Below are 13,190 nucleotides of genomic sequence, written 5' to 3' on the forward strand. Positions count from 1 at the left end.
ATTTAGTGAACAGTATCAGACCTAAATGAAGTCCACTTGAGATGTTTGAAACCATTTTAATTTCAAGGGGAATGTGATGACAAACAAGAAACTGCTCTCAATAAGAACAACTGGCAATTAAAGATACTGGCAGGAAGGAAGGCAGAATGCTGAGACTGTGACTCTAACCTCTAACCAGGAAAATTTTAAATCCTCTCTTTGGTCCGCAGGCAGCAAGAAGAAAATGTGACCTCGCAGTCCATTATCAAAAACAATTTAACCTCAGAACACAGTGTCTAACTTTCTAGAACATTATTAAGTAGATAATTTTGCTTGAGGAAACTACTCGTTTTATGCAGTCTCTCAAAATGAAAGCTGTCCTGTGGATGCTGTGAGATTTTATTATTAAACTTATAAATAAACTCTGGGGTTATCAGTTAAGCATATCAGCAATAACGAAAATGAACGACTTACTTTTCACTGTTGTATAATAAACTTTTACTATATCATACATATGTTTTATGATTATGTTTCATATATATGATTTCACATATGATTTTAAAAGGCAGATTGCACTGTATTATGTAACATATATTCTAAGGTATCATCCACCAAAATCTGAAATGTATTTCCTAAAGACAAATTTTAAACAATGCCAAACAGAGTTGCAATTCCTCTCATATAGCTAAGGATTTGCCTAAAGAGAGACAATAATCACATTATCTAAAATAAGAATGAAAATGCAATCTGGAATTATCTGCAGTAGTGATGATGGTTCAAGGAACTGGGGCTCTCATCAATTGTACCTAAGAACATATCCCAGATACCTATTAGGTGCCTAGAATTAAACATGTCTTATTCAAAACCCTGGGTTGTCCCATCAATTTCATTAGGAATACATGGCATCTTCTTTTAGGCTCAAGAGTTAAAATAACCAACAAGGCCAATAAATTAGGTCCATAGACAACTTGTTGTTAGGCATCTTAAGAGTTACCATAGTACAGGGATGAATAAGAAATAGCCCAGGGACTTCCCTGATGGTGCAGTGGTTAAGAATCCGCCTGCCATTTCAGGGGGCACGCGTTCAAGCCCTGGTCCGGGAAGATCCCACATGCCGCGAAGCCGCTAAGCCTGTGCACCACAACTACTGAGCCTGCGCTCTAGAGCCCACAAGCCACAACTATTGAGCCCGTGTGCCACAACTACTGAGGCCTGCGTGCCTAGAGCCCGTGTTCCACAACAAGAGAAGCCACCGCAATGAGAAGCCCGCGCACCGCAACGCAGAGTAGCCCCTGCTCGCCACAGTTAGAGAAAGCCCGTGTGCAACAACAAAGACCCAACACAGCCAAAAATAAATAAATAAATTAATTAATTAAAAAAAAGGAAATAGCCCAGACACACATGAACATTATAAGAATCAGCATTATGCTTATGTAATCAGAAGTCTCTTGTAACCATTCTTATGCAGAAATCATGTTACTTTCAACGTTTGAGAAGTTTTACATGTTTTACTACATTAAATTATGTTTAAATAATTGAAGAGTACCTTATTAGGAACTTTTAGAGAATCCCTACCTTCTAGGGAAATATTTTGAAATATTACATCTTCCTAAGATGACCAATCCATTAATGACAAAACTCTAGTTAAATTTTTAGATATATAGACACTGAAGAGAAACAAAAACCGAGTTATTTTAGAAAAGTATTCATATAAAGTGAATATTTTTTGCCAGTTCCTGCTATACCTCCCAACAGTGTAAAACAGCCAATTATTATTTTTAAATGGACAATTAAAATGATGGGACCTACTCTACCCAACACAATCTTGAAAAAGAACCAGTTTAGAAGATTTAAACTACCTGATTTCAAGACCTGTAAAGCTATAGTAAGCAAAGCAGTGTGGTAGGCAAAAGCACAGACACACAGGTCAGTGGAACAAAATGAGGAGTCCAGAAATAGTCATATATTTAAATGGACATTTGATTTTCAACAAAAATGACAGACCAACACAATGGGGAAATGAAAATATTTTCAAAAATGGTGCTGAAATAACTGAGTATCTTTACAGGCAAAACAAAATAAAACAAAACACTCAACCCCTACCTCACACTACACATAAAAAATAATTTAAGATTGATCACAGACTTAAATATAAAAGCTAAGCCCATACAGCTTTTAGAAGCAAACCTGTGAAAATAACTTTGTGACATGGGTGTAGGGAAAAAACTCTTAGGATATTATAAAATAACCATTGACAAATTAGGCTTCACGAAAATTCTAAAAATTCTGCTCATCAAAAGACATTATTAAAAAATAAGATGCAAACCACAAACAGAAAATACTTGCAAAACATATTTGGTAAAGGACTGATATACAAGATACATAAAGCCCTCCTACAAATCAATAATATAAAAAGACAACTCTATTAAAAGCTGGAAAATATCTGAACAGAGATATTTCAAATAAAAACATTCAAATGGCCAATAAGCACACAAGAAAAGTACTCAATATCATTAGTTACCAGGGAAATAAAAATTAAAACCACAATGAGATACCACCATACATTCCCCAGAATGGTGAAATATAAATATCTTAAGTGTCACCCGCTACCTGATTGCTGTCTTAGCACCGCTTGTTCATAAGTGTTCATAGCATTTTGATTCATAATGGCAAAACAAGACCAAACAGAACAGGAAACTACCCAGACATTCATTAATAGGAGAATGGATAAACAAACTGTGGTGTATTTGCACAATGGCATTCTCCTCAGCAACAGAAAGAGACCACTGAGACATGCAGTATCATAGATAAGTCTCAAAAAACTTGCACAATAAACGAGGCCTTACTATATGATTTCATTTATATGATGTTCTAGACCAGGCAAAACTAATCCATGGTTCAAAAACATCAGCCTTCGGAAGGATGGACTGACAAGTAAAGGGCACAGGGGAATTTTCTGCAGTGATGTTCATGTGCTATAATGAATAGAGTCTTGGTTTACACAATTGTATACATTTGTCAAGACTCAGAAATATGCACTTAAGATATTTATATTTCACTGTATGTAAATTTCACCTCAAAAAAACCTCTAAACAAATACTGACTTTAGTTGGTGCTATTTAAGTGTTTAGTGCTTTTAAAGTACTTAAGTATTAAATATTTAATATTAAACATTTAGTATTTACATACTTAAAGTATTAAATTTAAGTATTTATGGGCAGTGTACTGATGTCTTCAATTTGCTTTGAAGTTGATTAAAAATAGGATGGATTATTAGATAGAAAGCTAGGTAGATGGATAGGTATGTGATAAAGGAAGTATATAGTAAAATGTTAATAGCAGAATGTAGGTGGTTGGGTATACAGTTGTTCTCTGTAAAGTTCTGTCAACTTAGCTGTGTGTTTGAAAATTTTCATAAAATTTTGAGGAAAAAATATACTATTTTATCCACAGATAGAATAGTAGACAGGTAAAATCACTGCTAGGACACAAAAAATTTACTGAATAACATATCGCCACAAAACAAAATTATTTAGGGTGTTTTAGCTTAATATAGAGGCTATAAGGACAGTGCTATTATTCATTAAAGTTGTCTTGATAATGACAAAGACTTCTGTGTTCCTCATTGAACACTACACTCACCAACAAGATTTTAAAAATCATTTAAATTCTGTAATAACATCCTCATGAGAAGGTTAGAGGCACCCAGTGGCTTTTGTAAACTAAAGCATAAACAGTATTTTTGTAGTACTTGTCCATGTATCCTTGATCACAACTTTAGTGAAAGGGTGTTCATACAAAAACTACCTTTCTCTTTCATTTTAAACATAAGCTTTGAATTTAATTAGAATATAATCATAATTATTCTTTGCATTTAGAAAAAAAACTTATGCGACTCTCAAGAATCTTGTTTAGTAGTGCTAAGAAGTGTTTATAAAATAAATCAGTAAAAACACAAAGACTTTTAAGTAAAGCGCCCAAGGCATAATGTCTAATTCATGTACGTTATTTTATCTATTCTGAGAAAATTAATGTTTTGGTAACATGATTTAGCTAATTTCATACAAGAGAATATCTCAGAACGAATATATTTCAGAAATCATTTACTTTCAGGTTCCTATTTTTAACAGAATAGATATGAAACTATTTTACATAATAAAATATTAATACACTTATACTACTCATTAAGTTGTACCCAATTAAGTTATTTAATTTATCAATTCAGTTAAAGAAGATTTGTTAAGCAGTTTACAGTGTGTCACTTAACTGTGCTAAGAAGGATATATTGGTTAATACTGTGTTTTATAGGTTTCCACAAAAGGTTACCAGTCCTTCTCATATCGAACACTTAACAGAAGAAGCGTTAATGGATATAAGACTAGGTAAGAACATCTAGGCAACCTTCTAAGTATGGCCAAGAATTTAGCTTCTTGAGTTCTAGAAGAGAAGCAATAAGCTGAGGAGGATTTCATGTTGTGCCAGTTGATGACATCAAGACAGCATCTGTCTTTTGGAATCCTGTGTTTTGTGCCAAAGTAGAAAGCTTCTCTCATTTCAGTGTGGCAAATACCATAATGTCAGGATGAAGTGTGACATTTACAGGTACCTGTGCTGATGCACTTCAAGAACCCAGAAAAAGAACTCACATCCTGCATGTTTAAGAAGGTATTAGATTGAATCATAAGAAACTGTGTAGGTCCAAAATGTTCAAATATCGGCAATTTCATACAGTTAGATTAAATATTATTTTAAAAAGGCAGGTCTCTATTTCTTCATCTGACCCTTTACAAGCCATCAACTGACTTATTGAAAGAATCAAATGAGATGGCAAATCCGAAAGTACTTAGTACCTATATCTACAGGCAATACAACCTGAGCTTGGGAAGAAGCAAGACATGGGAGTCAGAATGGCTGCAAGCCTGGGGGGCATTATTCTGCTGGCAGGTGAGTGGGGACTAAAGCTTAAAAGTTGTTCATAAATTCAAAATCAGTCCACAGAAGTTAGGAACTGTATGATTATTATTAAATTCCAACTAGTAATTCCAGTCTAATTTCTGTCCTTGAAGGATTATAGCAGAGATCCAGACAGCTAGAGAATTGGTATCATAGAAACAAACGGGACGTCGCAGGCATAGAAACACTAGTATTCAAGTACGGGAACCCAGGCATGAAAGAGCTGGAGTAGAGAGGAGAGAATTGGTGAAAACCTAGAGTTAGGAATTATGATAAGAAGGGCTTTTTGAAGCCTAACTATTGTATACAGGGGGCACTATGCTAATGTCCTTTATATCCATTATTTAATTTGAATTGACAATAAGCCTAATGGGCTATATTTTATAGTAATACCATTATACAGATAGTAAAATTAAGCTTAAAGAGTTTAAGTCACTTGATGAAAGTTGCACACCTAGTAAACGACTGAGTTGATGTTTGAAACCGGGTCACTGTAATATAAAACTCACAATCTTTCCATGACTTTATACAAGAAAATTACCCATTCACCAGAGAAAAGGCCAGCACTCATTCCGAGTAGATGTCATTCAAAGTTAGTCTCTAGTTGTCAGAGGACCAGAGCAACAAGATAAGTAAAGATACTACTGGTAAGATTAACTGGATGCTGCCCAGAGAAGATGCTCTCAGTTAGACTCTGCACTGGACTTGTTAAGTCCTCAGAGTGCCTAGGGAGGCTAAATAAGCTTTAGTAGGCAGAGCTGGAGAAGAGCAAGTGGAGACATGGAGGAGGAGGGACACTGAAGATTCCTACACTAGTAAGTACACAGAATAAACATAAGTAGGAGGATTGAGAATCATTTCTTATAATGGTGGCCATGGAAGAGAGGGGCAATGCGGTATTGGCAAGGACACCAGCCCTGGAGTCAGACTGACTTGGATTCAATTCAAGCTTTGCTCCACCACATCCTATGTGGCAGACCCTCATCAGAAGTTCTTCCAGATTTTTGAACCTCACATTTCTCATTTGTAAAGTGAGAAAAATAAAAGGACCTACCTTGGGACTTCCCTGGTGGCGCAGTGGTTAAGAATCCACCTGCCAGTGCAGGGGACACAGGTTTGAGCCGTGGTCTGGGAAGATCCCACATGCCGCGGAGCAACTAAGCCCAAGCGCTGCAACTACTGAGCCTGTGCTCTAGAGCCCGCGTGCTACAACTAATGAAACCCGTGCACCTACAGCCCGTGCTCCACAACAAGAGAAGCCACTGCAATGAGAAGCTTGCGCACCGCATCGAAGAGTAGCCCCCGCTCGCTGCAACTAGAGAAAGCCCGCGTGCAGCAACGAAGACCCAATGCAGCCAAAAATACATAAATTAATTAAAAAAATAAAAAAGGACCTACCTCATGGGTTATGAGGCTTAAATGAGATAAGGCACGGACAGCACATAGAACTATGACAGTATTAACAAACACTAAATAAATAGTAGCATTTGTTGACTAGAAGGCAACACAGTTTACTTTTCAATGTGTAAAGGTAACACCTATTTCATTTACCTGAGAATTGAAAATAAGTGTTAAGGAAACCAAAGTTGGTACAAAGTTAGAGAGAGACTGGCCCAGAAGAGGGGCAGGTTGGGTAGAGCTATGGGAGGGCAGTTACAATGACACATCAGTGGTTCACTTTATTGTTTATTAGAGCAAAGGCAAGGCCGGCTGACTTACATGGGGTTGAGGCATGTACATGGAGTGACACTGGGTGAGTCTCTTTTCCTCCTTCGGCTTCAATTTACTCATTTATTAAAAGGGGTAGTGATACTTATTTCATAGAATGTTATAAGACTTACAACCAAATTGTGTAAATATACTCCTTAAATTGAAATAATATGTAATCTAACTTTGTATTATTATTGTCAACCACCACTGAAAAAGTATGAAAAAAAATATCCTCGCAGAACTGAAATGTAGAAAAATTTCACATGAAATAATTAGACTTCCCAAAAGATGGTGCATTTAGTAAATAGCTTGTTTCAAAGAAAAATGACATTATGGTGAAGTTTTTATGGTTTCTATGATTGATTAATATGTGTATTTTATTTTTCCTTTTTTATATGCTTATATAAAACTACTTGTTTCATTGATCAAAGTGTTTAGAACCTATATTTTCCTTGTGATAGAGATGCATGGATAAATATGATTTTATAACAGATATATTTGTGTACTAGGGACTGAATGATCTCGTGAAACAGAACTCTGGCCTTTACTGAATTTTTTTTTTTCAGTTCAGCTCTAGAAGCTCACAACTGAAAACTTCTACAACAAGATGAAAAAAATATTACAATGCTAACTCATGGTTCCAAATGAAATTTTTTCAGGTTTATTAAATCTGAGATCTTTCAAAAACTAACGTCATGTTTACATCATTTCCAAAAGATATTGCATGGCCTTGCCATTAATGCTTAGACTGAGTCGGAATGAAAACTGTGCTGTCATTCCTGTGGTTAAAAGTCCTTCAACGCCTCCCTATGTTCTTCATGATAAAGACTAGAGCTCTTTATGTGGCATACATGGACCTTCATGAAACTGTAAACATTCTTTCTCTTCAGCTTCAAATTCTGCATCCACACCTCCAGCTCAAACCCCTTTTCCCATACATGCACCTCAATCTTCAGGAATAGCAATTACTATACTCCAATAAACCAAGCTTTTACACACACACACACACACACACACACACACACACACACACACACACATTTCCTCTGTCTTACATATTCTTCTTGAAGTGTAACTACCAGTTTCTACTTGTCATTTAAGACATGATGCAAGTGTCAAGTTCTCTGGGAAGCCATTGCCTCAACCCCACGTGCCTGTGCTCCCCGCCACACAATACTACTTCCTGTCTGTTTGCCTGCATGTCTCCTAACTAGAATGTGAGCATATAAGGGCTATTGTGCCTTTTATTGCTACATTCCTGAAACCAGTATGTTCATTTGTCCAGAGTAGGGAATTCATGAATAGTTTTGAATGAACAAACAAATAAACAAAAGTCACTCTTACTGCTATTCTGACTCTGAATTAACGGTCTATTTTTAATACAGCTTTATTCTTTTGTCCTTGAATCTCAGAGGCTCTAGGTTAATGAGTCTCCCTCTTGCTCTTAGTAACACCTAAGAGAACTGACATCTATTTCTGATCTGCACACAGTCTAATGAGCAGAGTCCTGACGCTTTGAGCAGACTCGACTGGCACGGTCCTCCTCCTGCTTTTCATCTAGCTTCATTATGCTCTTCAATCATGAGCCAGACTCAGAGTTACTTAATGCTGGATCCATTTTATGTTGACTTCGGGCCTGGGTGGCCACCTATTATCAGAGTCCATAGATTTAGGATATTAAGTCTGTTTGTTAGATTTGACACTTCCTAGCATCAGATTCTGGATATGTCCATCTCCTTCCCTCCTGGCTTCTTTTTCTGCACCTGTGTCACCCTAGTGTTTGGATTTAGATCAGTTCTCAGGTCTTTACCAATTTGAATGATTTCACAGTAAACTGAGCCATGGTCAGCCACATCCTAAAACATGACTTGTGACAATTTTAATGTTGGACCTAACACAGTATTGTTTGCGAATAATTTGATTTTATGCAAATAACATTTTGATTTCTTCCACCTTCTAAGGGAAATATTTATAACTAAAAACTTTTATCATATTCATCTATATTTTGGCCAAGGAGGAGAAAGACCTGGAAGTCGGTCCCTTTTGTTAAAACTGCTTTAAGTTATTCCACATGGTACTTTACATGATCCTTGCAATGTTTCTGTAAGCAAGATAAGATAGTGTTATTTTACCCACATTTCATGGATAGGAAATTATAACAGGATAAATCCAGTGACTTGTTCCCTCATTTATGTGTTTAATTATTGATGATAATTAAATGGAGATCCTTTGATTCCCACTTTATGGCTCTTTCCTTGGATTATACAAATCAGTTTATTGATGATTGTTCATGTGAACATTCTTTGGGACATTCTTGGTACTCTCTAGAATGGCATTTGATTAATAGAACAAGTATAATTTGTTATGATATTTTAAAATACTATGATAATTTCAAATAATTTGGTATCTGAAGTATTTTAGTGAACCTGCAACAGCGGTGATCTTGAAATCACACTATATGTTTCTAAAAATTTAGTGGAAAATGGAGAAAAGAAGAATTATTAGAATGAATCCACTAGTCTTTTCATTTCCATGACCCTTTAAAAAGTTCTGGAAAGGCTCTGTTTGATTCTGACTATGCTTTTTCATCCTTAATGCTCACCTCTGAATAACATGCAGACTCCAGAGAGCCAGATATTCGAGTGCATTTCCAAGACCTTGCAGATTTAAAAGTGTCAGAGACTGCTTTGTGAAGGCTTTCCGACTGTCTAGTATAAAATAGTATTGGGACTTCCTCAAATAGATTCCCCTGCCGGGACACACGGTCAGGAGGCAGCTCATAGCACATCAGAGACAGGCCAGGCCCAAACATGAAACAGACACTGTGGCTTTGTTATGAATATGACAGACTTCAGGGTCAACACTCCTGTGTGGAGGGAATGCATGCTGTTTTTCGAAGGAGCTCTAGGACATGCTAGGTAACCTAACACTGGTGTGAGTGTTTTTTCCCTCTTGACTGTAAATTCTGTCTGGTAAAAATACACTTAAACAAGCAAACAAAGAAAGCACATTTTAACACTGAGAAACTATTAAGCACTACTAACACTATTAAATTGGCAGTGAATATATTAAGAGTGCCTAATCAAAGAAGTGTTCTAAAAAATTATTTGAGCAATGATTCATAAGAGTAGGTTTTTTTTTTTTTTTTTTTTTTTGAGGTACGCGGGCCTCTCACTGTTGTGGCCTCTCCCGTTGCGGAACACAGGCTCCGGACGCGCAGGCTCAGCGGCCGTGGCTCACGGGCCCAGCCGCTCCGCGGCATGTGGGATCTTCCCGGACCGGGGCACGAACCTGTGTCCCCTGCATCGGCAGGCGGACTCTCAACCACTGCGCCACCAGGGAAGCCCAAGAGTAGGTTTTTTCCACTCTCAATGACTGGGAAGTCATTTAAAGTATGAGACAAGAGTCAAGTACATAGTAAGTATGAGGCAGGATTATTGAGTGGTTAAGGGCCAAGAGTTAGGAACAAGACCATGGTAATAAGCCTCTAATACTTCATAACTTTGTTACCTTCAGTCTCCATTTCCTCATTTTAAAAATAGACATATAATACCACTCTACATTACTGTGGTCATTTTCAAATAAGATAAAGCATGACAAATCTTGAGCAGAGTGCTTGCGTCCTAGGAGGGGTCAATAATTATTAGCTATTTCTGAATCATTATTATTAACATGAAGGTACTGGATAAACAGAAAGTCCTTGTAAGGTTAGAGACTTTAGAAATACCTGTCTGGTGAAGAGAATACTGACTTGGAGCCAGCTGGATCTGGCTTAGGAAGCCAGCTCCTCTGATTTCTGGCTGTATGATTTTACCCCTGTACGCCTCTCATAGCCTCAGTTGCTTCCTCTGTAAATAAGAATAATACCTACTTTTGAAAGCTGTGGTGAACATGAAATAAGGTCACACATGCCAAGTACCTACTGTAGTACTTGGCTAGTCTCTTGAGCCTTCACGAGAAACCTATTGCTATTAATTTTTGTCCATCATTTCAGTTGGGCAGAAGTGAAAAGACTAGACATTTCCCTTCCATGACTCTTTTCTGGCAATATAACCTCTTAATTCTATTAGGTTCAATATGAGCAGCAAAAGCAAAGTTAAGAAGAAACAAAATATACTGTATAGGCGGCTGATGGGTATGGAGAGACTAGATTTCACAGTAATTGGTTAAACCACGGAAGGATGACTGATTTATAATGTTGAGAAGATATAGAAAAAATTACAAAGAAGAATAATTACAGGTAAAGCAGAAAACAACACACCATTGTAAAGCAATTATACTCCAATAAAGATGTTAAAAAAAAAAGAAAAATAATTGCAGGTTTTGAATACATAAAAATTTTAAAACCAGATCTTCAAAATGCGTTACCAAAATAAGAACAAAAAAGGAATAAATTTGGATAATTTGGAACAATTTGGAATAAAACGTTATATTTATAACAAACATGAGAGATCAAGGGTTATTATCTTTTATATAGTATGTGCTCACATAAATGATCATTAATGCACTAAGGCCTTGATAAATAAATGGGCAAAAGGACAGACTTTACAAAAGGGGAAATACAACTATTAAATAAACATAAAACGAAACATCCAGAATTTTTATTAATCCAAGGATACAAACTAAAATATTGAGAAAGTATTAATCACCCGTTAATTATTTTAAAATTTAAATTAATGATGATTACTGCTGGTGTTGATGCCTAATAAAACTCTAAGTTTCTAACACTGAATTTCCCCTTTCAAATTTTCTAAATGAGGTTATACTATTCTTAACTGTAAATTTATAATAAATAATTGGATAAAAGATGAACAGATGCAGGAGTAGTGGACAATTTTCATACCAGCATGAGACCATGGAATGCACAGCTGGTTGCTGTGTACAATGATTATGTATTATATTTTTTTGAGACTATTTCTGGGAACTCTAAATTGCACAGACATTCAATCAGAGTCTAAGAGAGAATCTATGCATTAGGCAGTAAATACATGGTGTTATATTGAAAAGTATGTTGAAAAAATAATGTCTGCTGTGAATATTAGGGATGCAACTTTAGAAATGGGAAGAAGGGGGAAGTCTGTGAGAAAGCAGATGACTGACAAAGTAATTATAATTTTTGATATTTTCCTAGTATTCTATTTATTTTTTTCTTGGAAAGCACCGTCATATATATTTCTCTAATTTAATCCCTCTAATGATTCTGTACAATATATATTATTTCATTTTTACAGATGAGGATATTGAGTTTCAAAGAGGTTAAATAATTCCCTGCCCCAAGCTCAGATACCAGTAGAACTACAGCTAGGGCTTGGACCTAAGTCTCCCAAATGAAGGTTCTCTGCTTCCCACTATGTTGACCTGGATATAAAGAGTATTACTATATGAGCTTCAATGATAAAGAATCAAGTGTTACTGTAGACTATCACAGAGATTTTGGACAGAGGATGAGGGTAAATAGAGAAAGTGAACACATATAAATGAAGTTTTCTCAAACTTGCTGTTTTGACAACATTGGGATAAAAAGTCCTACTGATGGCTAAAGGAGTTAGACTGCAGTGAAGCTTAGAAGCATTGTCAGTAAATGCTGACTTGAAAGTCTTTACAACAGAGACTCTGAGAATGTCCATTCCAGAGTTAGTGAGGATCCTAGAAGAGACTGAACGTCTATAATTATTGGGAGTTTGTGACACTAGCATTCTAGGTCTCAAAAGTGACTTGATTTTAGGGCTGTGCTTTGGGTCAAGCATCATCCTGTCTTTATTCTAGAGCTGTGCTGTCCACATAATTAAATTTATATTAATTTAAATAAAATTAGAAATGCAGCTCCTTAGTCATCTTAGGTACATTTCAAGTCCTCAATAGGCACATATAGCTAGTAGCTACCATACGGAACAGTGCAGGATTATAAAGCATTTTCATCTTTGCAGACTATGCTATTGAGCAACAAATTTCCTACTGACTGGCTACTTCTTTGTTGGGGGAAAACCTTCAACTCAGGGAACATGGGAAGTTATTGAACCATTTGGTGAGCTTGGATTCTTTCTGTGGGATTATTCTTGATCTCAGGGGATCATATGTCTCATGCTCCAGATGTTTGGGAATTATTTATGCACTTTCTACCTACTAAGGAAAGAACAGAAGAGGATAGAAGAATCACTCTCAATCAATAATACGTACTATTAGGAGTGAAGTGCATAGTTATCTAAGAGTTCTTTGGAGAGTCCTATCTCAGGAGATATACAAAGGCTGCTCATGGGAAAATCCTACCCTTGTTGACTTAATTCCCCAAATAGTGGATCCCAAGGCATTTCCAATTTGGAGCAAATTCTACAGAATGTGGAGTTTGCTTTTAGCAACAGTCCCCTATTGTTCTGAGTCTCTCTCTATTTTTCCATATTTTTAACCACAATATGCTTGGAGCCCATACAATATCCTCCCAGGGTCTTGAAGCCTATCACCTGATCCTAGTGAACTCTTTCCAAGCTTAAAATTTATCCTGCCTCCTCTACCCTCCACTGGCCAACAAAATACACCTTTCTAGAATTCTA

At 36.4% G+C, this 13,190-nt stretch overlaps 1 protein-coding gene across 1 annotated transcript in view; it reads right to left on the reverse strand.

Moving 5' to 3' along the window:
• The window catches only part of GALNT13 (polypeptide N-acetylgalactosaminyltransferase 13), a 517,926-nt gene that overhangs the window by 111,504 nt on the left and 393,232 nt on the right, over positions 1-13,190 (reverse strand). The gene's annotated exons all lie outside the window — the stretch shown is intronic.

Source organism: Grampus griseus, assembly GCF_964374135.1.
Source record: "Grampus griseus genome assembly, chromosome: 7".
Taxonomy (NCBI): Eukaryota; Metazoa; Chordata; class Mammalia; order Artiodactyla; family Delphinidae; genus Grampus; species Grampus griseus.